The 27,549-nt window shown below is 56.0% G+C and overlaps 1 long non-coding RNA gene across 2 annotated transcripts; it reads left to right on the top strand.

Moving 5' to 3' along the window:
* Nucleotides 1–3,703: 3,703 nt before the first annotated feature.
* On the top strand, nucleotides 3,704–7,800 carry LOC107077450 (uncharacterized). 2 transcript variants are annotated; one of them, XR_011189324.1, is made up of 3 exons: nucleotides 3,704–3,744; nucleotides 4,126–4,868; nucleotides 6,725–7,800. It is a non-coding gene; the product is annotated as an uncharacterized lncRNA (long non-coding RNA). The 2 variants fall into 2 exon arrangements; XR_011189323.1 differs by lacking the exon at nucleotides 3,704–3,744 and having other exon boundaries at nucleotides 3,761–4,868.
* Nucleotides 7,801–27,549: the final 19,749 nt, after the last annotated feature.

The following is a 27,549-nucleotide window of genomic DNA, read 5'->3' as shown; positions in this document are numbered from 1 at the left end:
TGCCCAGCACCAGCTGCCCGGCCGGTCTCTGCCAGAGGATAATATCCAGGGGCCGCGGGCGGGACCCCGCGGATTAGGCAAGAGGCAGCTCTGTGGCGCAGCAGTGACATTCTGGAGGAACCTGCCAGGCCGGTCAGAGGCACGGGACCAGTCTGCTCCTGCGGCTCAGGTCCCACCCGACAGTCCAGTTCTCCCAGATTAGATAAGATCACTTTATTGGCCATATACAATTACTTGCATTAGGAATTTTCGCAGACCCCAGCTTGCTCTCCACGAGACACAGACGCAGAGAGAGAGAAGCTTGGGGTTAGAGCGCAGGGTCAGCCTGTGCCCCTGGAGCAGCTGGGGTTAAGGGCCTCGCTCAGGGGCCCAACGGAGTAGGATTCCTCTGCTGTTCGCGGGATACGAACCGGCAACCTTCCAGCCACAGGCGCAGATCCTCAGCCACAGAGCCACCACACCACCCCGGACACCTGCCTGGCCCCACCAGGACCAGAACCCGCCCTTCGGGCTCTTCTTGCCCAGGTGGGTGAACTGTGTTGGGGTGAATCAGGGCAGCACACACACAGACACCCCGACAGGGCACAGCTCCCCTTCTCCCCCGGGGCTGAGACACCCCGACACCTCACCGGGGGCTGACACCCTGACAGGGCACATCTCCTCTCCTCCTCCAGGGCTGAGACACCCCAACACCTCACCCGGGGCTGAGACACCCCAATGGGACACAGCTCCCCTTTCTCACCTGAGGCTGAAACACCCCAACACCTCGCCTGAGCCTTAGAAATTTCTGGAGGAACCTCACCAGCACAGGTTAAAAGAGAAAAAGTGAAAATGATTGAAACACACACAAGTACACACATGAATGCATAGAAACACGCACAAGCTCACACCTGACACTGCATTCTCTGACACTGAACACAGTCCGACTGCAGCCTGAGTCTGGCCATGAGGAGCTCACACCGCACTGCACTCCCTGACACTGAACACTGACCGAGCCAGGATTTTCAAGGACAGACTAAATGCCCACGCTGTACAAACCTGCCCCAGGCACTGCAGACACAGCTGCTGCGGTCTGGCGTCAGGGCTCAGAGGATGTGGAGGGACAAGTCTACGAGTGCCCATTCAAACAACTGGACAGGCCCAAGCCTTTCAGCCATTGCACCAGGTGACGTACCCCCAGGCTGACCACTGCTGGGGTCTCAGCACGCCCGACTCCGAGCGCCCTGGCAGTGAGTGTCCACTCCCTTCTCCCTGAGACTCTGGGACACGGAACAGCCGCTCCTGCATCAGGGGGGACGCGGACAGCCCTCCGCTGAGCCAGTGGCCTGAGCAGCCTCCCTGCAGAGCAGCTGGAGCTCAGAGGCAGCCAAATCGACAAAACCCCCAGTTGTTGTTGTTGTTGTTGTTCTGAGGGATGAAGGCCAGCCTGCGACTCTGCCCCCACGCTTCCAAGACAAACACGACGACCAGAGGACACTGACCTCTGACCCCGGCGGGCCGGCCGTCACGAGGGGAGTCGGGACCGGCCCGCGCAGACTGAGCCCCGCTACAGGGCCAGGTCACCCGTGAACCCTGAACTTCCCCTTTTCTCAGGAACCAGAAATTCATAGAAGTCAGGTCCCCTGGCGCGGCCGGCGCGCGGGAGGTGGAAACTGAGAGGCAGGGGGAGGCGTGGGAAGCCCACAGCCCACCGGAGGCGCCGCTCACGAGACAGCTGCTCCCCGGACCCGCGCGGCGCAGGAAGCGCTGTCACGGTCAGCGCGTGTGGACACGGGCGAGCGCCCCCTCGTAGTCCTGCCTGCTCCCTGCTGGAGGCAGACTGCAGGGGGTGCTGACACACACTCCCGCTCACTAGCAGAGGCTGTTCTGACTGGAATAGGTCCGGCTGAGCTACACTGGGCCTCACCGTGTCTCCCATTGGGCTCCCCTGGGCTGTACCAAGCTAAACTGGGCTGGACTGAGCTGGACTGAGCTACACTGAGCTGGACTGAGCTGGACTGAGCTACACTGAGCTACACTGAGCTGGACTGAGCTACACTGAGCTGGACTGAGCTGGACTGAGCTACACTGAGCTACACTGAGCTGGACTGAGCTACACTGAGCTGGACTGAGCTGGACTGAGCTACACTGAGCTACACTGAGCTGGACTGAGCTACACTGAGCTGGACTGAGCTGGACTGAGCTACACTGAGCTACACTGAGCTGGACTGAGCTGGACTGAGCTACACTGAGCTACACTGAGCTGGACTGAGCTACACTGAGCTGGACTGAGCTGGACTGAGCTACACTGAGCTGGACTGAACTGGACTGAGCTGGACTGAGCTACACTGAGCTATCTTCATACATCTGAGCTAATTCAAAGCCCAGTTGCACGTTCATATACTTTTCTTAACCTGAAAGCAAGTTTAACTACCTCCCTAACCTCTGTGAGACAAATGAATGGAGGTTTGCAAACGCACACACATGGGAATACACACCAGCCCACACGCACCCACGGACGCACACACACACGGCACCCTTCCTCCAAGATGCTGACAGGGCCCCTGGGGCTCCAGGGCTTGCAGCAGCCGCAGGCTTCTGGCTCAGAGAGCGGGGTGCAGGTGTGCAGACTGGCGGGGTCCCCAGAGAGCCGCCCGCTCATACTGAGACTCGCCAGCCCTCTCGGTATCACAGGGCACCCAGTGGGACTTCTCTTGGGGTGCTCCCTCTCGCCCTGGGCCGCCTTCCAAGGAAACAGTTACGTGTCCCAGACTGCGCACGCCCCTGTCGAGCCGGGGGCCCGCCACCTCCTGCCGAGCGGCCATTGCGAAAGCAACTGGCCACAGTGGTCAGCTCACTGCTTTCACAACCCCCAGCCCATCCGGCGTTTCTCTCCGCGGTTTTCAGCACCTTCTAATATGCTAAATAATCACTCGCTGACCGACAGGCCCCTCCGGTCTGTGACTGTTCTGACGTTCAGTTCACGAGAGCGGAGAGGGGGTTGTGGGGAAGTTGGGGGCTCATTGGTCCCAGGGTCTCATCCAGCTGTGTCTGGAAAGAAGTCAAGGAATCAGATTCAACATCAGTAGTTCCACACTCCCACAACTCTCTGTGTCTCCTCTTCTCCATTTTAGATGCATTTTTGGACAGTTAGCCCTCCAGGAAAGCCAATCCCAGAGTGCTCACTGTCAGCTCTCACTCTGTCAGGGACTGGGGAGCCCACAGTGAGTCAGTGAGACACCCCAGTCCTCCAGCCAGCACCCCCAGTGTGTCAGTGAGACACCCCACTCCTCCTGTCAGACTCACTGAGCCCCCAGTGTGTCCGTGAGGGAACAGGGTTGACTTGGTGACCCAATCTGATTGAAAATCCTGGACTGTGGCGAGAGCCGAGGGACGAGAGAGAGACACAGGCCTGACCTGCAGCACCTGAGAGAGTGACTGTTGTGTCTTTCTTTCAATTCAAAGCAGAAAGAGGGCAAAGTGTGTGATTAATGCTGGTACTTGCAAGTATTTTGTGATGGAAAAGGGATTGTTTGTATGTCCATCAGCTGACAGCCCCTGCCCCCCCCCCCACTTCGCCCTGTCGCCTACCCCCCCGATGAGCCCCACCTCGGCACAGCTGCATTTTAGCTTCACTGAGCCCAGATTTTTTTCCAAGTACGAAAAACAGGAAGTGAGAAACTCAAACAGGAAATACTTATGAAGTATTATTAAGACCAGAGAAAAAATCGACTGGTGTGAGACGGAGGGAGAAAAAGAGTGCTGGTGAGCGAGAGGGACACAGAGAGACCGGCGCTGAGCGGCAGAGAGGCAGAAAGAGCGCTGTAACTCAGCCGCCATGCCAATAAAGTTCTTTTGAATTTGAATTTGAGAAGGACACTGACAAGGGGGGCAGGAACGGAGAGAGACTGAGAACAGAAGAGTGAGACAGAGAGGGAGAGTGAATGTGAGAGGGAGAGTGAGACAGAGTGTGAAGGTTAGAGGGTGAGACAGACTCACTGGAAGAGTAGAAGAGACAGGCAGGGAGAAGGAGGGAAGAGAGAGGAGAAAAGAAGAGAGAGAAAGCGAGAGAGAAGCCGATCGAGTGGTTTCATATTATTGGCCGTGGTTAAAGATCACAATTATCACTTCTTTCTGTGGTTTCAGAGAAGCCAGCAAGGCATCTGGGGAAGGGAAGCCGCACAGCTCGAGAAACAGCAGCCCCAGTAGTGTCTCCCCTCTACGTCACAGAGTGTGCGGTCCCATGACCTGAGCCCCACGAGCGCCACCCTCTGTCCCCCGAGACCAGGGCTCCGCCGGGACAGCAGCCCCACAGCCCGCGACGCGGCGGCCTGGGGGCAGAGAGGAGTATCATCACGCGCGGTTCGGCAGATGAGTCGCTCCTTCCTCCCAGCTCCCCCTCAGCTCTGCTCTCACCATGGAACTCAGTTCACTGACGTCAGCTTCCCTCTCCCCTCACCCCATCTCTCCTCTCTCCCTTATCTACTCTCTCCTTTCCCCTCTCCCCTCTCCTCTCTCCTCTCTCCCTGCCCCTCTGATTTTATACTGTTTATAATCCACTTTGTCTGCTTCACACCTGGAAGCACGAATGAAGTCATTGAGCCTTTGTTCATGGGGGAAGTCGACAGAGAAGGAGCAGCCTGCCTGAGGGACCGGGAGCCAGAGGATCTGAGCCCGGACCCCCAAACATTCTGACGCAGAACTTCTCTAGCCTGTCAGTCCACCCGGCCAGCTGCTGGACCCTCTGGGGGAGAGTGAGACCTGGTGCGGCCCGGACAGTCTGCCGGGCACTGGGTCAGCTTCCCAGAGCAGTACCTTCCCACACCCTGCCTCTTGCAGCGCCTCCTGCTGGAGAGGGAGCCCCAGCGCACTGCCACTCGGACAGGCAGGTAGGTGCAGAAGAGACTCCCCTCCCAGCAGTCTCTGCAGGTGTCTAAGGTGTTGTCCCCGTTCACACAAAGCAGGCAGGGCGCCCAGGGCTAAGAGGAGTATCTCCGGGACGGTCTCTTTCTTCCGCCTGTCCCCCTTCGGACCAGGCGGATTCCTCCCTCTGTCAGCACACAATCGGGCTCTTTCACAGGTGCGGAGGAAAGGAGGCCGGATGGAAACAGCGGGCAGGCAGTGAATGGGGCTGGGAAATGTGTCTGAGCCGCTTTCTCTGTGCTGGACAATAGAGCCGCAGGTAACCGGAGAGCCGGAATCTAGGCCAGGGCCTGTTCCAGCGATCCGGCTGAGCAGCGGGCTCAGCTCACACACGGGCTGCGGCCCAGCATCCAGCACGGTGACCCTGCGCGGGCACAGGAGCCCCTCGGCCCTCCCTGTGGGCCGGGGCGTCCGCACGGCTCCAGCACAGCGGCACTAACCTGATTACGGAGATTAGGATGCCAAAAACAGCACCGTTTTGTAAATGGGTACCTCAGTGTGAATGGTCTGGTTATTATACAGGAGCCATCTGCAGAGTCTAAAATCTCACACTAGATAATGTGCTCTGTGCTGTGGAATAGCCAAGGGACAACCTATTATGCTGTAGCCATTGTGAACTGTGCTGTGATATTTCCAAGGGATACAGTATTGTCCTATACAATGTGTTTTGTGATCTAGCCAGTGGATACAGTGTTGTACTGTACTGCTGTGTACTGTGATAGAGCCAGTGGATACAGTGTTGTACAGTACTGCTGTGTACTGTGATAGAGCCAGTGGATACAGTGTTGTACAGTACTGCTGTGTACTGTGATACAGACAGTGGATACAGTGTTGTACAGTACTGCTGTGTACTGTGATACAGACAGTGGATACAGTGTTGTACTGTACTGCTGTGTACTGTGATAGAGCCAGTGGATACAGTGTTGTACTGTACTGCTGTGTACTGTGATAGAGCCAGTGGATACAGTGTTGTACAGTACTGCTGTGTACTGTGATAGAGCCAATGGATACAGTGTTGTACTGTACTGCTGTGTACTGTGATAGAGCCAGTGGATACAGTGTTGTACAGTACTGCTGTGTACTGTGATCTAGCCAGTGGATACAGTGTTGTACTGTACTGCTGTGTACTGTGATAGAGCCAGTGGATACAGTGTTGTACAGTACTGCTGTGTACTGTGATCTAGCCAGTGGATACAGTGTTGTACTGTACTGCTGTGTACTGTGATAGAGCCAGTGGATACAGTGTTGTACAGTACTGCTGTGTACTATGATAGAGCCAGTGGATACAGTGTTGTACAGTACTGCTGTGTACTGTGATCTAGCCAGTGGATACAGTGTTGTACTGTACTGCTGTGTACTGTGATAGAGCCAGTGGATACAGTGTTGTACAGTACTGCTGTGTACTGTGATAGAGCCAGTGGATACAGCGTTGTACTGTACTGCTGTGTACTGTGATAGAGCCAGTGGATACAGCGTTGTACTGTACTGCTGTGTACTGTGATCTAGCCAGTGGATACAGCGTTGTACTGTACTGCTGTGTACTGTGATCTAGCCAGTGGATACAGTGTTGTACTGTACTGCTGTGTACTGTGATCTAGCCAGTGGATACAGTGTTGTACTGTACTGCTGTGTACTGTGATAGAGCCAGTGGATACAGTGTTGTACTGTTGCTGCAGCACTGTTGTCAGGGGTTACTACAGTATAAATTAGCCCCAGCATTAACCACTTACAATATCATGTTTCCACGCCCTAATTTCTGCATGACCTGACCTCGTTGTTATTATTCCAGTGACTGTTTTACATCATGTTTTTTTCACTACAGCCACCAAATCCACAGAGCGTGAAATTGAAACAAGAGAACAGAAGCCCAGAGAAGCACACAGGGGCCCTGGAGCCAGCCGCCTCTGTCCTGGGTTGGACTAGCACTCTGGTATCCCAGCAGCCCCCTCTGCCAGGACTTGCCACACAGATGCTGACCCTCGGGGCTCCCGTGGAAAATACAGGCAGGTGCATTTAAAACCGAGAGCTGTGGGAGTGTGGAGCAAACGCCCAAGCCCTGCTGTTGAAGCCGAAGCCCTTTTTCTTTCAGGAATGATCCGGGTGAGACCCTGGGATCATTCAGCTTCTAACTGCTAAACACAGGTCGTTTGCCACCTTTCTTCTGTTCCGAGACGCGAAGCCGGACAGCTTCAGGCCGGACAGCAGGGCCGAAAGGAGGACACAAGAGGGCGCTCATTCCCGAGGCCTCAGAGCCGCTGGCCAGCGGGCTGACTCTGCCCCCCTGCCCCCCTGCCCCCTCTGCCCTCGTGGGGTCCCTGTGGTGGCCGCGGGGAAGTCCCAGCAGGGCGCGCCGCTGAGCAGGGCGAGGTCACGGTACCGGACCGCGGCACATAGCAGCGTGCGAGTTCTGGCCCGCACCCCAGAGCTGCAGAAGAAGGGTTTGCTCCGTGTCCAGAGGTTTCAAAGCCGAGCTGAACAGTGACGCGGCCCTGCCGCCCCATCTCCGCGGAGACGCGCGGCGGAGCAGAGGAAACCGGACATCGCACTTGTGGCCGTTTGCCCCGCGACGGTTTTGACCGGATTTTGCTGGAAGTCAGGACAAGGAGAACATCCTGGAGAAGTGAGAGCAGAGGGGGCTGCGTTACCCCCACAAACAGCACCCCTCGTTCCCCGCCCGCCCCGGCAAGGCCCCCCGTGGGCTCTGGGACAGGCACCCACGCCCCACTTCACTGCTGACACCCCAGCTCTATGTATTTTATTTTATTTTTGTAATCTATATACTTTTGAATTATTCTAATGCTGTAGTTTATTTTGAGCCTATTCTGATGTCTATCTTGGTTTTCTTGGGCTGGGCGGCTGTAAAGCCTCAATAAAGTCCCGCCCTTCGGGATCAATAAAGCCTTATCTTATCTTATCTCAACAGCAGCCTGCCCTGCACGCACCCACACACTCTCTGCAGACAGACAGAGACGCAGGCCGAGCAGAGCCAGCAGCCCAGCTCTCACACCGGAGCTCAGGAATCCAGGGGCAGGCCAGACGCTGAGACGCTCTCCTCGTCTCTCCCCAGTCGCAGGCTGGCTGCAGCCCCTGTCTCCTCCACAGGCCTTATCTGCGGCCTGGCGTCAGGGCAGCAAGGAGAGGGGGGCAACCACGGGGCACCAGCAACCAGTACCCTAATCTACCTGCCCCTGCCCCCCTAGGCCAGGCAGCAGGGGCTGATTCCTGATCTCTCGTTCCCCGTCCTCCCCCGCGGTTCCACCTGCCCCTCTGCCCTTCCCGGGCCCAGGGGAGCAGAGTGGAGGGGAAGCCCGTGCTGATGACACCGGGGCTCTGTGGCTCGTCCTGTCGTGCTGTCGTGCTGGCCCGCTGTGATCCCTCCTGGAGGCATGAGCCCCACGCCGCGGCCTGGCCCGGCCTCCCTGCGCGCCACAGCGCCGAGGAGGTGCCCTGCAGTGCCTCCTGACCGGGAGTGGGACCCTATCGATAACTCAGATCTGCTTGAAAAGGATGCTGCTTCAGCACTGATGTCGCAACGGGCAGAGCTGCACTTATCTCTGCAAACAGATGAGTTTTTGGATAGCAAACCATAAAGTTGTGGAGATGACTACTTCATTTCTAAAATGCAGTTTGCTGGTAAGCAAAATGCAAAATTGAAAAAAATAACCACAATCCGATTTCTCAAGAGAGGCACGTACCGTTGCCTCTCTCTCTTGCTCGCTCTGGGTTCGAGCAGAGAGCAACAGGACCCAGCCTGCTGGCTCTGGCTGCTCGGCACCGCCGGCCTGTCTTGGACGGTCCAGCTGATGGGCACAAACTGCAGAGTGTTCATGGGACTGGACAGAGCAGTGGTCACTCTCAGAACTGCAATTTAATGCAGAATCTCAACGCGCCTTCAGAATGACACCTGCCAAGGCCAGAGCTGGTCATATTGCTGACCAAATCGCTCTCTCCACTGAGGTGATCAAAACCCAATATTTGTCACAGGCTTTTACAAACCAGTAACCTACTGAACCAGCTCAGCCACCCTAGGACAGGGGTGGGAGTTTGTGAGATCAGACAATCAAAAGAAAGATGTCTTTAGGTGTTTTCTGGAACAGGTGCTGTCAGACACCTATTTGAACCAAGAGGTTACTTCACTGTCTCTGCAGATAGCTCAACCCTGAATTCCTGTCATCCAGCTCAGCCCTGACCTCCTGTTCTCTCACTCAGCCCTGAACTCCTGTCATCCAGCCCAACCCTGAGCTCCTGTCATCCAGCTCAGCCCTGACCTCCTCTTCTCTCACTCAGCCCTGAACTCCTGTCATCCAGCTCAGCCCTGAACTCCTATGGTCCTACTCAGCCATGAGCTCCTGTTCTCTCACTCAGCCCTGAACTCCTATCGTCCTACTCAGCCATGAGCTCCTCAGCCCTGAACTCCTGGCTGAGGAGCTCATGGCTGAGTGTCATTCCACTCAGCCCTGAGCTTCTGAGACTCTCTGGCACTCCTCTTCCTGGTTTGTGCTGTGGGAAGAGCTGCTTCGACAAGCAGCTGTGATCCGACAGGTGGAGATTTGGGTGACAGGGGAGTGGCCAGGTCTCACTGAGAGAGGCTTCGAAGATGCTCAATACTCGGCTTCTCTTTCACTGGTGTTATGGCAGCTTTGATTAAAATGGAAACGTGCCGCTGCCATGAGTCAGGCTCGGTTATCTCAAGCTGGTTTGCATGTAGATCGGAATCACTCAAACACGGGAAGGTACAGTATCTCCAGATGTGTATCTCCTGTGTGCGTTCGCCACAGGCACAGATAAGGCAGCTCTCTGTCAGCAGAGCATCACGTCCGCTCAGAGACGAGCGAAAGGGCATGAGGGCACAGGTGTGTGCAGGAGAGGTGTGCAGAGCCAGTCAGGGAGTGTTGGGGAGACGAAGGAGGGAGGCTGCAGACAGACCTGTCCCTTCAGCTCTGCACCGGCTGCCTCAGGGTCAGAGTCTGGCACGCTGCCGGCCAAGGGTGCCCGACACAGCCAGCGGAGTCACGCTTATGAAAGTTTATTATGGTAAATGTGCAATTTCACCATGGTTGCAAAACGTTTGTGCCGAGAATGAACTCTGTCTCGGCTTCCGGCTGCTTCCCGTAACTCCGGACGCTGTGCCGCACCACGCCTCCGCGATGACTCTCCGGGCCCGGACAGGCTGGCGGAGCGAGGAGAGGGGCCGGTCTGTCCCGCGCCCCAGCCTGTGCCTGGCAGGGAGGTGCCGCAGAGCCCACACCCATGTGACAGGAACAGCGAGAGTCGTGTGTGACTCGTCCCCTCCCAGCTGGGCCGGAGCCTCACTGGAATCCCACTGGAATCCCACAGGAATCCCACGGCAGGCAGCTTGGGGATCGAGTTGCAGAGCTCCATTCACAGGGAGCGATCCGCGGCCCAGCCTGCAGGCCAGGGCAGAGAGCAGCCGCCCCCCCAGGAGACACACAGCTGGACGAGCCGCCGCCACCCAGCCTGCCAATCCATCCCAGCGCTGTCAGTCAGAGCGGGACAACAGCAACTCAGACACACACTTTCACACCTGTCCTGGCTGGGTGGGGCTCTCTACCTGACACCGGCACCGACACCGGCACCGACCATCCTCCCCAAGCCCACTTTCACCCTGCAGGGCCAAAAGACTCACACTACCCCTTTCAGCAACAATAAAACCCCACCGTTTCCCTATTAGATCTGATGTTTTTTTTAAAACTGTGGTGTTGTTATTCCCAGAGGACCGTCCTCATTTCTAAGACCAGGGAATTCCAGCAGGAGATCACAGCTGCTGCACTGGGTTGGCTGTGGTCTTGGCTCTGAGGGAAGACCAGTGGGAATGGAGTTCGAAGCCCCAGACTCGGCCCCTCAGAGCAAGCAGAGGCTGTGCAGAAGCCTGCTGGTGGGCACACTCACACCCCCAGGAGTCCGGCTCCGTAAGACAGGTCACTTAGCTGAGGGTCCCATCCAGCTGCTTCTCCAAGGATCCTGGTGGTTCAGACCCCCGCTGCTCTTTGTGCAAGGCCATGCCTCCTGCTCTCGGCTCTCAGTGCACGTTCAGGGCCGCATTTCACTGCAGGAGCTGGACAGGTCCAGGGGGCGGAGTCTGTCAGGGAGTTTTCGGGATTTCAAGCCCACAGAGATCTGGCCCCAGTGGAGGTGCTTCCTGTAGCGAGCTGCCCTGGACGTTTATCTCTCACTTCCTTTGACACACAGCGGCTCAGGCGCTATATGAAGGAGCAGCCGTGACGTGTGTGGAGTCACCAGGCCGACTGTGTCTGCAGCCTGCAGAGGCCGGGGCAGGCCTGGCTGTCTGGAGACAAGGAGGGGAGAAGAAAGCTGTTTGATTCTCTTCCTTGGCGGGAGAGCAAAAACGTAAGGAATGCAGGCAGCGGAGAAAGAGGTCTTGCTGCTGAGTAAGCCTGCAGCGTCACAGAGAAAGAAACACATCTTCTCTTCTCCTTGATCTGCTGCCCCCCTCCCGCCGGAGCTGAGCACAGCCCCCCGCTCTCCCGCCTGCCAGCGAGTGGACAACAGCACCTCCCTCTCCCCCCCGCGGGCCGTGACTGAGCGCAGTCACCCTGCCGCCACCCTCAGGCCTGACCCTGCCCCACGCCAGTGCCAGGAGCGCCTCTCTCCTCGCGCACGGGGGAGCCAGGAGCTCGGACAGAGCCTGACCGCAGCAATTAATACATACCCCATGAGCACACTGGATTTTCTTTTACAGATCGAAACGCCCCCAGCACTTCCCAGTACAACCCACAGTGAGGCGTCTCGACCTGCAGGGGGCGCAGCGCTGGGGTGCCCAGTTCTCTGCAGTCAGGCCTGTTTCCTCCACCCCAGTGGCCTGAGCTCATCTGCTCTCTAGTGCAGCAACGCACTGCGTTTTCCAAACAGAATGCCCTTTTCTAGGTCAAGACCTTTATGCTTACGCAGTATTTTCTTTCTAGATATAAATTATACTTTTAATTTGTCTTCAGAATGTCCTTCAGTCCTGGAGCTCTAGTCCGTCTGATTGTGCACAAGCACACATAGAGTATGTGCAAAAGACAATTTAGAGTCTCCAGTCAACCCAGACAGCATGTCTGTGTGAAACGGGAGGAGACCGGTGTTCCCAGAGAAAAGCCGTGAGGCCCGAAGCAGAGCATGCAGTCTCCCCACACAGGGTCCCGATTCAGAGTCAAGCTGTTGAGGCTGTGTGTGCATCGGGAGACGGGCGCAGCTGATTGGCCGGGGTGCAGGGCAGGGGCGGGGCCTGCTGGAGGGGGCACAGTGTGGTCATTGTGCGGCTCCACACGCCTCACACAACAACACTGTCAGGGCGATTTGCACACTGTCCCGTCACTCTCCCAGAGCGCCCAGCCCCACCCTCGCGCCCCTCGTCCGGGCGCCCCGGGCGCCACATTACTCCTCCGGCCTGCAAACAGAAATGACAAGGTCTCACACTCACTCCGGGAGACGCTGATTAATATAGGAGAGAGCTGGAGATGACAGGATAATTGTCCTCACTTACTGCTGGTGGGTAAACCGCCGGCCGGCGCAATGCAGCCTCTGTTCGGCTCCGCCAGGCTGCCGGGTCGCTGAGCGCCGCGCAGACAGGCCGGGAGAGCAGGTGGGTCTCTGGACGGGGGTTCTGCGTGTGCCCACACTGGGGCCTGTAGGATGGCCCTGCCTCGAGCCCCTGAGACTGGACGCTGGGGGGGCTTGGACGCAGGTCCCTGTGAAGCTGTCGCAAGTGCGTGCAAAAGCGAGCACACCCTCCTGCGTGACCGAGCACAAAGCACGGTCCTCCTGGTATTTATTTATTCATCCATTGTGGCAGCAGCGGTGAGCAGGCAGACCCCATTGTGTGCAGCCCAGACAGAGCGAAACTCACCTACGCAGATCTGGGGGCAGTCTGTGCGTTGGGGGGTGGCCAGGCAGGGGTATTGTTCGGCGATTCTATGACAGGAAAGAGGCCCGGAGTCGGCGCTCTGCACACCAAGGATGGGGAGACTCGGGCCTGGTGGTGGGGCGGGCGTCCGCGAGGCAGAGGAGAAACTGGAAGAGCTGGAGCCGCGGAGGCAGGGAGACTGTCCTGGTCTGGGGCCGGGGGCCAGTGTGCGGCGCCGCTGGCTCCTGACAGCCTGTGCTGGCGATGCACACGCAGTGTGGGGTGTCACTAGAGAGACAGTGTGGGGAGACAGTGTGGGGTGTCACTAGAGAGACAGTGTGGGGAGACAGTGTGGGGTGTCACTAGAGAGACAGTGCGGGGAGACGGTGTGGGGTGTCACTAGAGAGACAGTGTGGGGAGACAGTGTGGGGTGTCACTAGAGAGACAGTGTGGGGTGTCACTAGAGAGACAGTGTGGGGTGTCACTAGAGAGACAGTGCGGGGAGACAGTGTGGGGTGTCACTAGAGAGACAGTGTGGGGAGACAGTGTGGGGTGTCACTAGAGAGACAGTGTGGGGAGACAGTGTGGGGTGTCACTAGAGAGACAGTGCGGGGAGACAGTGTGGGGTGTCACTAGAGAGACAGTGTGGGGTGTCACTAGAGAGACAGTGTGGGGAGACAGTGTGGGGTGTCACTAGAGAGACAGTGTGGGGTGTCACTAGAGAGACAGTGTGGGGAGACGGTGTGGGGTGTCACTAGAGAGACAGTGTGGGGTGTCACTAGAGAGACAGTGGGGAGTCAGTGGGGAGACAGTGTGGGGTGTCACTAGAGAGACAGTGCGGGGAGACAGTGTGGGGTGTCACTAGAGAGACAGTGTGGGGTGTCACTAGAGAGACAGTGTGGGGAGACAGTGTGGGGTGTCACTAGAGAGACAGTGTGGGGTGTCACTAGAGAGACAGTGTGGGGAGACAGTGTGGGGTGTCACTAGAGAGACAGTGTGGGGAGAAAGTGTGGGGTGTCACTAGAGAGACAGTGCGGGGAGACAGTGTGGGGTGTCACTAGAGAGACAGTGTGGGGAGACAGTGTGGGGTGTCACTAGAGAGACAGTGTGGGGTGTCACTAGAGAGACAGTGTGGGGAGACGGTGTGGGGTGTCACTAGAGAGACAGTGTGGGGTGTCACTAGAGAGACAGTGTGGGGAGACAGTGTGGGGGTATCTTCTAGGATTGAAGCGTGTCAGTCTTCAGGGTATGTGAAGATTATCTCTGGCTCTGAAAAGCAGGACTGGGCAGCTAGCGAGCCCCGCTGGCCCCCCCTCTCCGGCTCCGCCTGGCTGCCGAGGGGGGGGGGGCGCGCTGGAGCAGCTCGGCTCAGTCATGTGTCTCCCGTCTGCGTCCTGGCGCCCACAGAGCCTGGCAGGGCAGCCGAGAGGGCAGCATGTGACTGGGGCCGTCCTGCCAGGGGCTCGCACGCAGGAAGACAACGTGCGGCTCGCAAGCCCAGGAGCGCAGGAGCGCAGGACAGCTGCCGAGCCCGGATTCGCACAGGCTGGATACACGGGATCGCTGCCCGCTCCTCCCAGTATCCTTCAGGAAACACGAGCCAGGAAGGCGGGGAAGAGCCAGGACGAGCCGGGACAATACAGTGTGGGGTGTCAGTGGGGAGACACTGTGGGGTGTCACTAGAGAGACAGTGTGGGGAGACATTCTAGGGTGTTTCAAGATACACGGGGGCACAGGTGTGGTATGACACCCTGATAATGTCACTCTGCAGGGTTCACACCCTGACACTCTGCACATGTACAGGACAGCGAACAGGAACAGTAAATTCCAAACCCGACTGCTCCTGCACACCTGTCTCCTTCTCCTGGTGCTAAGATAAGAGCCAGCCCTGGTGATCACTCCTCTGCGTCCGAACAATGGCAGGTATCAGTTAAACCAGTGCAGGGCTTGATGAATTGTTAACAGGAGCTCTTGAATTATGGATCATGTCTGGCAGAGCGCGGGAGCCCATATTAAAGAGAATCTGCAACTCCTGGCCGGGCCAGATCGGAGGACAGAATTCAGACAGCACCTGGGCCCACTGCCACTGGTACCAAACACTGCCAGAGCAGAGTCACACACTGTCAGAGCAGACAGAGCCACACTGTCAGAGCAGAGTCACACACTGTCAGAGCAGAGAGTCACACACTCTCAGAGCAGAGACTCAATCACACTGTCAGGAGCTGTGAGAGGCTGTTCAGCAAGAGGAGGAAGAGAAGGAGAAAGCAGAGAAAGAAGGTAAAGAGGAAGAGGAGGACGAGGTCTGGCTGTTCCCAGTCTGGAGACACAGCCACTGCAGCAGGGACAGCGGCCACCCAGCCCCGCTGTCAGCTGGGTAATTACCAGCCGCTGAAATCCGAGCCCTGCAGGAGCAGCCCTTTTCAGAAAATTTAGGAAGCCATTAGCAGGAAATACAGTCTCTGAGGTAGACATCAAATCAGTACTGAGAGAGAGATCAAGTTCCCCTTGTTTTCATACAGCCACTCCATTACTATAATGTGCCAGCCCATTTAACTAATGCATAAAAGAACATTGATACCCATAATAAACAGCATTACACAGTGAATTAAGGCTCGTGGGGCCCCGACTCCGGCTTCTGACAGCACGGCGACGAGAGGCACTAACCTCGTTACTCACATTCTCCCGTTCGGAGCCTGAAGACAGCTCTGAGCGAGAGGCAGGAATCTCAACCCAATTACACCACGGCGAAAATGAAAAGGTTTTCATTCTTTTTCCTGTTGAATTAGGGCTGAAGTATTTATAGCGCTGCCAGGCCACTAATGCACACTCACCGCGCCGGCGCATCCATCACATTCACAAGTAGCCTCTCCCTCACCAGCAGGCCGCGCTCATGGGGGGGGGAAATACACCCCAGCGACTCTGGTGACAACAATAACCACACACAATTCTAATCGGCCAGTTCGCCAAATTCTCCATTGCCCTCCACTCCCATTCTCTTCCTAGAAAAGGAGTCTGGAGTTGATCAGGGCTCTAGAGTAGATCAGGAATCAACAGTAGATCAGGGCTCTGGAGTAGAACAGGTGTCTGGAGTAGAACAGGTGTCTGGAATAAATCCGGGGTCTGGAGTAGATCAGGGCTCTGGAGTAGATCAGGTGTCTGGAGTAGATCAGAAATCTAGAGTAGCACAGGAGTCTGGAGTAAATCAGTGGAGTAGAACAGGTGTGTGGAATAGATCAGGGGTCTGGAGTAGATCAGGAATTTAAAGTAGATCAGGGGTCTGGAGTAGAACAGGTGTCTGGAGTAGATCAGGGCTCTCCAGTAGATCAGGGGTCTGGAGTAGATCAGGGGTCTAGAGTAGATCAGGAGTCTGGAGTAAAGCAGTGGTCTGAAGTAGAACAGGTGTCTGGAGTAGATCAGGGGTCTAGAGTAGGTCAGGGCTCTCCAGTAGATCAGGGGTCTGGAGTAGTACAGGGCTCTGGAGTAGATCAGGGGTCTGGAGTAGATCAGGGGTCCGGAGTAGTACAGGGGTCTAGAGTAGTACAGGGGTATGGAGTAGATAAGGGGTCTGGAGTAGTACAGGGCTCTGGAGTAGAACAGGGCTCTGGAGTAGATCAGGGCTCTGGAGTAGACTTGAGTCTTGTTGTTTCTGTTCTCCCTTCACAGCTCATCTAATTATTTAATTAACTGCTCAGCTGTGAAATGGCTCAGCCTGCGCTGAGGTGTCTGATAGGGAACTGCATCTTTTAGCGAGTGAATGCTCTGAGGAAACACCCGGAAAAGGACGTGAAAATCCTGCATTTCTAAATATGGAAATAAATCATAAGGTTAACGACTTCGTTGACTTCATTGACTGGTTAGATCCTGAACCAGGAGCTGACGCCTGGGCCTGCTGTCCTGCCATCAGCACACCTGTATTTGACACCTGAAAACGTTGTGTTCTCTTCTTTTTTTCAGCATGGAATAAACCTCTTACTTGTTCCTTTGCAGCCTACGCATGCTGACGCAGCTCCCCACCTGAGCTACTGTATTCAGACAGGCCGGTCCTGAACCAGTGGGAACTGACACTCTGTTCCCAGTACAGCCTCCCCACCTCATTCCTGAGCTGTGGGGTTCCCTGGGAGCCTGCCTCCTTCCAGGAGCCTCACTCCGATCCGCTAATGAGCAAGGAGCTTTGACCTCTTCACCGGGGCGAGAACGCGTTCCTCACTTTGTCAGGTGCCGGAGGACAGGGGGACACCAGCGAGCTCGGCCCGGCCCGGCCCGGCGCTCAGAGCTGACGGTGCCTGTGCTGAGCTGGCAGCCCAACCAGAAGAGCACAAGAAGCAGCCAGGCACCGGTGAGCCGCCTGCCCCCGGCACGCGCTGGGATAGCGCCCCAGGCGGCCCGCGGAGACGCCGCATGACCGGCCCCGCAGCCTGCCGGAGCCCTGCCTCACATGACACCACTACCAGCTTCACACTAATCCAGTTCAAATGTAAACAGGCTTAGGTCTTCATTCCACACTTAAACCGTATCGAATATATCAAAGCCCCGAGTAAATGAAAGCGCTCTCTGCACTGGGGTCACGGCCCGGACACTGGGGCCACGCGCTGAACTCAATTAGCTGGAGAGAGGCGACTGTCTGTCTGTGACTGTGCCTGTCTCGGGCTGAGGCAGTGCGGATGTGTGAGAGTGTGTATCACTGTGTGAGAGTGTGTATCGGTGAGTGTGTGAGTGTCAGTGGGGGAGAGTGCATCAGTGTGTGTGTGTGACAGCGTATCAGTGTGCATCAGTGTGTGAGTGTGTGTGTGTGAGAGTGCATCAGTGTGTGAGTGTGTGTGAGAGTGCATCAGTGTGAGTGTGTGTGTGAGAGTGCATCAGTGTGTGAGTGTGCATCAGTGTGTGAGAGTGTGTGTGAGAGTGGATCAATGTGTATCAGTGTGAGAGTGTGCATCAGTGTGTGAGTGTGCATCAGTGTGTGAGAGTGTGTATCAGTGTGTGAGTGTGCATCAGTGTGTGAGAGTGTGTATTAGTGTGTGAAAGTGTGTATCAGTGTGTGAGTGTGTGTGAGAGTGCATCAGTGTGTATCAGTGTGTGAAAGTGTGTATCAGTGTGTGAGAGTGCATCAGTGTGTATCAGTGTGGGAGTGTGCAACAGTGTGTATCAGTGTGTGAGTGTGTGTATGTGTGTGAGTGTGCAACAATGTGTATCAGTGTGTGTTTGTGAGAGTGCATCAGTGTGTATCAGTGTGTGAGTGTCCATCAGTGTGTGAGTGTGTGTGTGTGAGAGTGCATCAGTGTGTGTGTGTGTATGTCAGTGTGTGTGAGAGTGCATCAGTGTGTGAGAGTCTGTATCAGTGTGTGTGTCAGAGAGTGTCCAGGTGTTGTCCTTCATGTTCTTAATGAAGAGCAACTCACAAATCTGACCCAGCTGGGATGTCCTGGGATGTCCTGGGATGTCCTGGATGAGAAAATCTCTTTAGAAAAGGCCCTGTTTTCATGTGCAATTATACACAGACTCCGAGTCTGAATTACGATGTGCCCCAGAGGTGCCGCTCCACAGCAGCGTGGGAAGAGGCTGCAGGAGTCCCTCCCAGTCCTTGGGGCCCCGGCCACGCCAGTCCTGTCCGGGACAGCCGGCCCTGGGGACCCTGGGACAGCCCGCCAAGCCAAGCCAAGCCTCCAGGCCCCCTGGGACCCTGCCCCAGCATTCCCACACTGCCTCGACCCGCACAGCTGTCCCCTCACTCGACCGGCACAGACAGGCAGGAGAGAGGTCCAGGTACCCCGTCAGGGGACAAGGGACACAGGTCCAGGTTTCCCGTCAGGGGACAAGGGACACAGGTCCAGGTTTCCCGTCAGGGGACAAGGGACACAGGTCCAGGTTTCCCGCCAGGGGACAAGGGACACACGTCCAGGTTTCCCGTCAGGGGACAAGGGACACAGGTCCAGGTTTCCCGTCATGGGACAAGGGACACAGGTCCAGGTTTCCTGTAAGGGGACAAGGGACACAGGTGCAGTTACCCCCATCAGGGGACAAGGGACACAGAGGACCCTATCCAGCACCAGGTCCAGCACCAGGGACAAAGAGTCCTCTCTGATCTGTAGCCCTTGTTGTGTTCTGGGGCCTCAGAGCTCTGAGATACCAGACCTGCAACAGGAGCCTCACAGGAGCCCCAGACCCTCACTGGCATGTGTGACAGTACAGTGAGGTGTGTGTTGCTCAGACGTGAAGGACAGATGCTCTTTTTCCGTTAGCGGAGCAGTCCCACTGGGAATTGTAGAGGGATTTGAGCGAAAGAGCCCCCCTGAGCCTGCGTGTTATTCCATTCGAATTCTCCCACAAGAGAGCAGCTCATTACGAGTGCAAATTAAATTCATTGGCTGCGTGAGAGCCAGTGAGTGCGTGCTCTCGGTGTGTGTGTGTGAAGTGTTAAATGGAACGGAAGATTGCTGGCAAAGTCACTCAATCTTCTGCCTGAGAGGGAGAGAAGGACAGAGAGAGGAGTTATGGATTAAGTGCTCCACCAGCTTCACACAATTGAGCTGTCCCTGCAGACCGCCCCGACTCCTCGTGAGATTAGAATAATCTGATTAGCAGGCAGGCAGGAGGATGGACCGACAGGGAGCAGGATCCGCGTCCTGCACTGTGGGAAGCAGAATCGCATTACGGGTGCTCGTGTGAGCCGATAATCGATAGACCTTCAGCAGGGCTGAGGCTGGGGACTGGGGGCTCGGGGCTCGGGGGCTGGGCTCCGGGGCGGCCCTCTCGCCTAGTCGCCGGGATGCTTCAGGAACGCTCCCTTCGCGACACGAGCCCGCCCAGGGTGAGCCCCGGCACCCTCCTCTCTGCTGGAGTGTTGCTCTTCGCCACCAGTGCTGGAGACCCCCTGTCTCAGAGCACCAGACAGCTCAAAAACGCATGGAGCTGTTCAACTCAACAGGTGGCCAGCAGCTAATTGGCCTGAGCTTCTTGTGCAGCCATGTCTGTGGGATGCTGGGGAGCTGGTTTCTACACCATAGTTAGGTAGTGTGTTCCCAACCCCCACAACCCTTTGTGTAAAGGACCTGACTCTTGCTCTCAGTTTTAAACGCACATTCAGCTCCTTGGTTCCCTACAGGTCAGGGTCGTATTCAGGATACTGAATTGTTGGATCAAGACTGCTCACAGACCCTCTGCTCAAGGGTATGGTTTCCTTTCTCTGTTTGTGGAGGACAGGACATTCTGCTGGGGCCATAAATGACAGTGCTACTTGTTCAGAATGCAGCAGCAACATTTTACAACTGTGCACCACAGTCTAGAGGAGATCTTAATAATGCTGTAGATATGTCTCGACGTAATTTCTCCTGGTTGACATTACTTAGTTGTAACTATATAGTAAACTTTTTAGGACTGTTTTTGCTTCACTACAGTTTTTAGATGAGGAAAAAGTTCACACAAACACCCACTTTTCAAGCTTGGGGCCTGTGTCTGTGTCAGGAGGAGGAGACCTGTCTCCCACAGAGAGAGGCAGGACGAGGGAGTCACTCTGCTCAGGACTGGAAATCTGCACTGATCTAAATGACAGAGCAGGGAGAGACAGAGATAACCTTGCCAGCTAAAAGCATCCACTATCGGTTGCACCGCGATAATTAAATTAACGAGCTCTTTTCCCACTGAACATCTGATCTCCAGATGATAAAGTTAATTATTAATTAACTGTGCAATTAAATATCAATCTGAAGGAGGCCTGAACATGGGTCACTCTGCAATTAAGAGCTGGAGGACTTTGTCTTTGTTTGCAGACCGTCCTGCTGTGTCACCGCACCGCCAACCACACAATTAATCGAAGAGAACTTGTTCATAAAGGGGCCTGAATTATTGAACATGAACACACCTGGAACAGAGAGCTAGCACCCTGTCTCATTCTGATCTTGGCTAAGTCCTGCCTGCAATACTGCAATACTCTGCCTGGAGAGACAGGGAGAGGGAGAGACGGGGACAGACAGACAGAGACAGGTGGAGACACAAGGAGAGAGGTAGAAACGGGGACAGGAGGAGAGGGAGAGGGAAAAGCTTATACTGTACATACTTTTGCATTGTGTTTTCTCTATTTTCCCCTATGTTGTGGAATTGCAGAGGGGAGATGAAGAGATACATCCCCAGGCATCCATTTTCAGCCTGTCTGTCCTGAGACTCAGATCAGCAGCGTACTCTTCCTGTAATTTAATTCTTCTTTGATTCCTACTTCAAATGTGCTGCTGTCCCTTTCCCCCCTGTATGTTTCTGTACCTTTCCTCTCACTCATTTGTTCATTTTAGAAGTTTATGTTTCCTGTTTTTTTAGTCTTGATTTATTTCCCTTTTTGTGCAAAAAATGTTCATTCCATAATGTACTGCTTTCTGCGTTGGGAAATTGCTTTGGCAACACTGTTAATGTTCGTCACACCAATAAAACAACTTGAACTGACCCAGAATTGAGAGAGAGACAGATCGAGAGACAGAGTCGGGCTCACAGGGGGATGGCCGGGGAGTGTGAGAGAGCGGGCCGGTTTGTCGGGGTGTGAGGGAGGACTGGAGTTTCATCCCGAAAGAACACAGGCGCTCTGCAGCAGGAAAGATTGAGTGCCCTGCCAGGACAGGGAGAAATAAAAACCAGCAGAAAAAACTTTAAAAAGCTGCGCCTTCTAAAAGGGATGACAAGAAATAGCTTTGTGTTTTATCACCATGTGAGTCAGAACAGAGACAAACATCAAACGCTGTTAATGTTGCACAGCTCTCCCACTCTGCTCTCTCCTCCCTGCACAGAGAGAGGACGTCTCCCCTCATCTCTCCCTCTGTCTGTCTGTCCCTCTCTGTGCCTCCTGTCTTCCCTCTGTCCATCTGTCCTTCTCTGTCTGTGCCTCCGGTCTCTCCCTCTGTCTGTCTGTACCTCTCTGTCTGCGCCTCCTGTCTCTCCGTCTGCTTGTCCCTCTGTTTCTGTCCCTCTCTTTCTGTTTATTCAATTAATTTCAATTCAATTCAGAGGGCATTATTACAGTGTAGCCAAAGCACAAGCACAGATAACAATCTGATTCTCTCTTTGTCTCTCCTATTTTTTCTCAGTATGTATCTAAATCTCCATCAGCCTTTAGTCCTGTACTGCCTTTGAAGTTGGCGAGGGGCTGGGTCAAGTTTCGGGTTGTAGTTGGGACATGTGCTGTCCCACTGGAGAATCTACCTGGGACAAAGGCTCAGCTCCCTGGAACACAGCCCTCCAGCCGCTCTTCCTGTGAGGAATCTATTCCTCCTATAATCCCAGCAGACACAGATCCTGCTGGTGCTGCCCAGAGGGACAAGGTTCCTCACTGCTCTGCATGTCTCACCAGCCCAGAGGAAGACCATCGCAACACATCGCCGTCTGACCCGGTCACACATCGCAGATGCACCCAAAAACATACAAACAGTTACAGTACGGGCAAGAGGGGGCCACCCAGCGCATCTAAACCATTTGAGTTAATTAATAGTAATTAATAAGTAGTTGATTGATCCCAGGATCTCATCCAGCAGTTTCCTGAAAGAATCCAGGGCTGCCTCCCTCTCTCAGCTCTACCCACTGTCCCACACTGCCTCACTCTCTCTCTCAGCTCTACCCACTGTCCCACACTGCCTCTCTCTCTCAGCTCTACCCACTGTCCCACACTGCCTCACTCTCTCTCAGCTCTACCCACTGTCCCACACTGCCTCTCTCTCTCTCAGCTCTACCCACTGTCCCACACTGCCTCCCTCTCTCTCAATTCTACCCACTGTCCCACACTGCCTCCCTCTCTCTCAGCTCTGTCCCATGTGTCTCTGTGCTCAGGACATTGTTACATTGTGTTTTTGTGTTCAGGACAGTGTTGCCATTTGTCTCTGTGCTCAGGACAGCACTGCGCCCCCCTGCCCCTCAGCGAGTGGTACAGCCCTCCTGCTGTGATTGGTCGGCCCACAGGAGGCTGCGGCCCATTGGCCAGCTGCCCTGAGCTGTTGCAGTGAGAGCCTGGGGGGCCGAGCGGATAATGTGGCTCCGCGGCTCAGTTTACAGGGCGGGGGGGCAGGGGGCTAATGGCCTGCATTTTACGAGAGGTTAAGTGCTGCAGGGGAGAGACTGTGTGTGTTCTGCTTTCCGGGGGCGAGAGTGACAGTGGTGCAGTCGGGGGGTCCTGCGGGGTGTCGCCAGGCATGGGGGCGCCGCGGGGTACTGGCACAGTGACCAGGCACCCCCAGACTCGTCGCGCAGCCCCTTCCTTCATCTACCTCCCTTCTCCCCTCCTGCCCCCCGCCATCACGTTCTGCTCACTCGGGGCGTCATCACAGCGCAACTCCGAGCTCCCACCCCTCTGGTGCAGCGGGGCGCCTCAGAGTGAGACAGTGGCACGGGCAGGGTGTCCTGCGGGGTGTCGCACTGCCCTGTCGGTGCGCTGTCGGGGATCCAGTGTCAGAGTGCAGTGACGGGGCTCCAATGCTAGGGATACCCTGTTGGGGTTCCAGTGTTAGGGATACACTGTTGGGGCGCAGTGTTGGGGCTCCAGTGTTAGAGATACCCTGTTGGGCCGCAGTGTTGGGGCTCCAGTGTCAGGGATACCCTGCTGGGGTGCAGTGTCAGGGGCTCCAGTGTCAGGGATACCCTGTCGGGGCGCAGTGTTGGGGCTCCAGTGTCAGGAATACCCTGTTGGGGCGCAGTGTTGGGGCTCCAGTGTCAGGAATACACTGTCGGGGTGCAGTGTTGGGGCTCCAGTGTCAGGGATACACTGTTGGGGTTCCAGTGTCAGGGATAAACTGTTGGGGTTCCAGTGTCAGGAATACCCTGTTGGGGCGCAGTGTTGGGGCTCCAGTGTCAGGGATACACTGTTGGGGTGCAGTGCTGGGGCTCCAGTGTCAGGGATACACTGTTGGGGTGCAGTGCTGGGGCTCCAGTGTCAGGGATACACTGTTGGGGTGCAGTGTTGGGGCTCCAGTGTCAGGGATACCCTGCTGGGGTGCAGTGCTGGGGCTCCAGTGTCAGGGATACACTGTTGGGGTGCAGTGTTGGGGCTCCAGTGTCAGGGATACCCTGTTGGGGCGCAGTGTTGGGGCTCCAGTGTCAGGGATACACTGTTGGGGTGCAGTGTTGGGGCTCCAGTGTCAGGGATACACTGTTGGGGTGCAGTGTTGGGGCTCCAGTGTCAGATATACCCTGCTGGGGTGCAGTGTTGGGGCTCCAGTGTCAGGGATACACTGTTGGGGTGCAGTGTTGGGGCTCCAGTGTCAGGGATACACTGTTGGGGTGCAGTGCTGGGGCTCCAGTGTCAGGGATACGCTGTTGGGGTGCAGTGTTGGGGCTCCAGTGTCAGATATACCCTGCTGGGGTGCAGTGTTGGGGCTCCAGTGTCAGGGATACACTGTTGGGGTGCAGTGCTGGGGCTCCAGTGTCAGGGATACACTGTTGGGGTGCAGTGTTGGGGCTCCAGTGTCAGATATACCCTGCTGGGGTGCAGTGTTGGGGCTCCAGTGTCAGGGATACACTGTTGGGGTGCAGTGCTGGGGCTCCAGTGTCAGGGATACACTGTTGGGGTGCAGTGCTGGGGCTCCAGTGTCAGGGATACACTGTTGGGGTGCAGTGTTGGGGCCCGTGCCCGAGCCAGGAGCGGGGAGGCTGGCAGGGACTGCTGTGGGCCGGCTGTTATCAGTCCAGTGGATCTGGGGGTCGAGGTCGGAGCAGAATTCCTGAAGCCTCCTGTCAGCCCCCCCCCGCTCGCCGGTGACGGCTGTCAACTGCGTCCTTCTCCCTTCCTCCTCCTCTCTCTTTCTGAATTCCGGCCCCCTCCCTCTCTCCCTCTCTCCCTCTGTTCTCTTCCTGGCTGCTGCTCTTATCATCTCTTCCGTCAGCTCTGGCAGACACTGCGTTTATTTGGGAGTAATCGCCATGGAAACCGAGCAGATGGTGACTTTTGATTAGCGCTCGTTTCTTCTGACGGCCAAATCGCTGCCCGTCTTTGAAATGAAATCTCAGGGCGATAAGATCTGCAGTTCGGGGCTGGGGCTGGGGCTGGGGGGCCGGGAGAGACATTCCTCTCCGCGGAGCAGTGGACCGGCGGTCTTCCCCACACCTGTAACCACGCAGGACGCACGGCGAGTCTGCTGGGCCCGTGTGGGCCCGTGTGGGCCCCCCCGCGAGCTGTGGCTCTGTTGGGGCCCCTGACGTCACCAGAGACACGGCTCCACGCCAAGGGAAAGAGGGGTGTCGTTACCTTGCTGCGCCCCGACAGTCCGGCCTCGCCAGCACGGTGGAGCCATCGGCACGCCCGCCCTTGTGGAGCCGCTGATGTGGCCAGACACGGGGGGCGCTGTTGAGCAGGAGGGGCAGGCCGGAGCTCAGAGTCTGGAGACGACTCACTCCCGGCTTCCAGGCCAGACCTGGGGCTCCTGGGGCTCCCGGATTGGCTCCCGGCTGGGCCTCTGGCTCCTCTGGCGCTCACTGGGCTCCTGATACCACACAGGCAGGAGGGGCAGGTGGGGCAGGAGGGGCAGGAGGGGTCTCTGCGCAGGTCTCGCACACCTGATGGCTAAACCAGCACAGCAGCACAGCTCCACCTGCCCCAGCCTGCCCCAGGTGCACAATGGGGAACAGAGGGCGTGGGGGGGGAAGGGGGGGCTCGAAACACCTCAAGTGAGCCCCAGCTCCAGCACAGCCTGCTGAAGCCCTGCTTCTCGTCAGGCCCTTCTTCCTCTGCGCTCGATAATGCAGCTCATCTCAGAGTCGGCCCTGTGTGCTTCACACTTTCATTTCCTCCTGCCTTATCTCAGCCTGGCTGTCTTCTCCCGTCTTGTGCTCATCTTAGAACGCAAATGTCAGGTGGTGCCAGAGAAATGAAAATACTGGACACTGTGATACTGACCCTTGGCATTGTGCTGGACACTGTGACTCTGGCCCTTGGCAATGTGCTGGACACTGACACTGGGATACTGACCCTTGGCATTGTGCTGGACACTGACACTGTAACTGTGATACTGACCCTTGGCATTGTGGTGGACACTGTGATACTGGCCCTTGGCAATGTGCTGGACACTGTGATACTGACCCTTGGCAATGTGCTGGACACTGTGATACTGACCCTTGGCATTGTGCTGGACACTGTGACTCTGGCCCTTGGCAATGTGCTGGACACTGACACTGGGATACTGACCCTTGGCATTGTGCTGGACACTGACACTGTAACTGTGATACTGACCCTTGGCATTGAGGTGGACACTGTGATACTGGCCCTTGGCAATGTGCTGGACACTGTGACTCTGACCCTTGGCATTGTGCTGGGCACTGTGACATTGGCGCTTGTCATTGTGCTAGACACTATGACTGTGACCCTTGGCATTGTGCTGGACACTGGGATACTGACCCTTGGCATTGTGCTGGACACTGTGACTCTGGCCCTTGGCAATGTGCTGGACACTGACACTGGGATACTGACCCTTGGCATTGTGCTGGACACTGACACTGTAACTGTGATACTGACCCTTGGCATTATGGTGGACACTGTGATACTGGCCCTTGGCAATCTGCTGGACACTGACACTGGGATACTGACCTTTGGCATTGTGCTGGACACTGTGACATTGGCGCTTGTCATTGTGCTAGACACTATGACTGTGACCCTTGGCATTGTGCTGGACACTGTGACTCTGACCCTTGGCATTGTGCTGGACACTGACACTGTGATACTGACCGCTGGCATTGTGCTGGACACTGTGATACTGACCTTTGGCATTGTGCTGGACACTGTGACATTGGCGCTTGTCATTGTGCTAGACACTATGACTGTGACCCTTGGCATTGTGGTGGACACTGTGATACTGGCCCTTGGCAATGTGCTGGACACTGACACTGGGATACTGACCTTTGGCATTGTGCTGGACACTGTGACACTGACCCTTGGCATTGTACTGGACACTGTGACTCTGACCCTTGGCATTGTGCTGGGCACTGTGACATTGGCGCTTGTCATTGTGCTAGACACTATGACTGTGACCCTTGGCATTGTGCTGGACACTGTGATACTGGCCCTTGGCATTGTGCTGGACACTGACACTGTGATACTGACCGCTGGCATTGTGCTGGACACTGTGACATTGGCGCTTGCCAATGGCTGGAAGGAGGGCAAAAAAAAGGGTTTATTTTCACACACTGCAGGAAGGAAACACATGAAAAACACGCAGGTCTGCCATCTCCCCCCGCAACCTGACAGGCCTCCCGGTTCTGGTCCGGGTGCCAGGCCCAGTCCCGGACCCGGCACCGCAGGGCCTCCCGCCCCCCCTCTGGAGCCGATACGCATCTCTCCGTGACGACGGCCACTTCCTCCTCAAGCGCATAAATCAAAGCAGGCGAACGGACAGGCAGCTAAAAAGTGCCCCCTGTTTACTAATAGAGTCGAGCAATCAGATCATTTCCATTTGAAATGGGGGCTTGATGGCAGTGCAGTGCATTAGCCACTAACTCCGCAATCCTATTAGGGAGGCAGTGACAGTTCCCAGCTAAAAGGCAGGTATCCCCCAGCGAGACTCCTGCAGGCAGCCGGGCTCTAATTGGATTGGGGTGGCAGATGTCATTATTGTTAACCAGTCAGGCACTTGATATTTCCAAGTTGTTTGTGGCAATTTGTGGATATTAGCAGCTTTTCTCGAGAGCAAAGGTCACCTTGTGAGCAGATTCTGCCTCCTCTGTGCGCGCATGCCTGTGTGTGTGTGTGTGTGGATGTGGGTGCATGTATGTGTGTGAGAGTGGGATGCAGTATTCATGTACATGTACATGTTCCTTCCTGAGAGCATGTT

The sequence above is a fragment of the Lepisosteus oculatus genome, chromosome 4, assembly GCF_040954835.1.
Source record: "Lepisosteus oculatus isolate fLepOcu1 chromosome 4, fLepOcu1.hap2, whole genome shotgun sequence".
Taxonomy (NCBI): Eukaryota; Metazoa; Chordata; class Actinopteri; order Semionotiformes; family Lepisosteidae; genus Lepisosteus; species Lepisosteus oculatus.
Note: the sequence above shows the minus strand (reverse complement) of the source record. Positions and strands in the feature narration are given on the sequence as shown.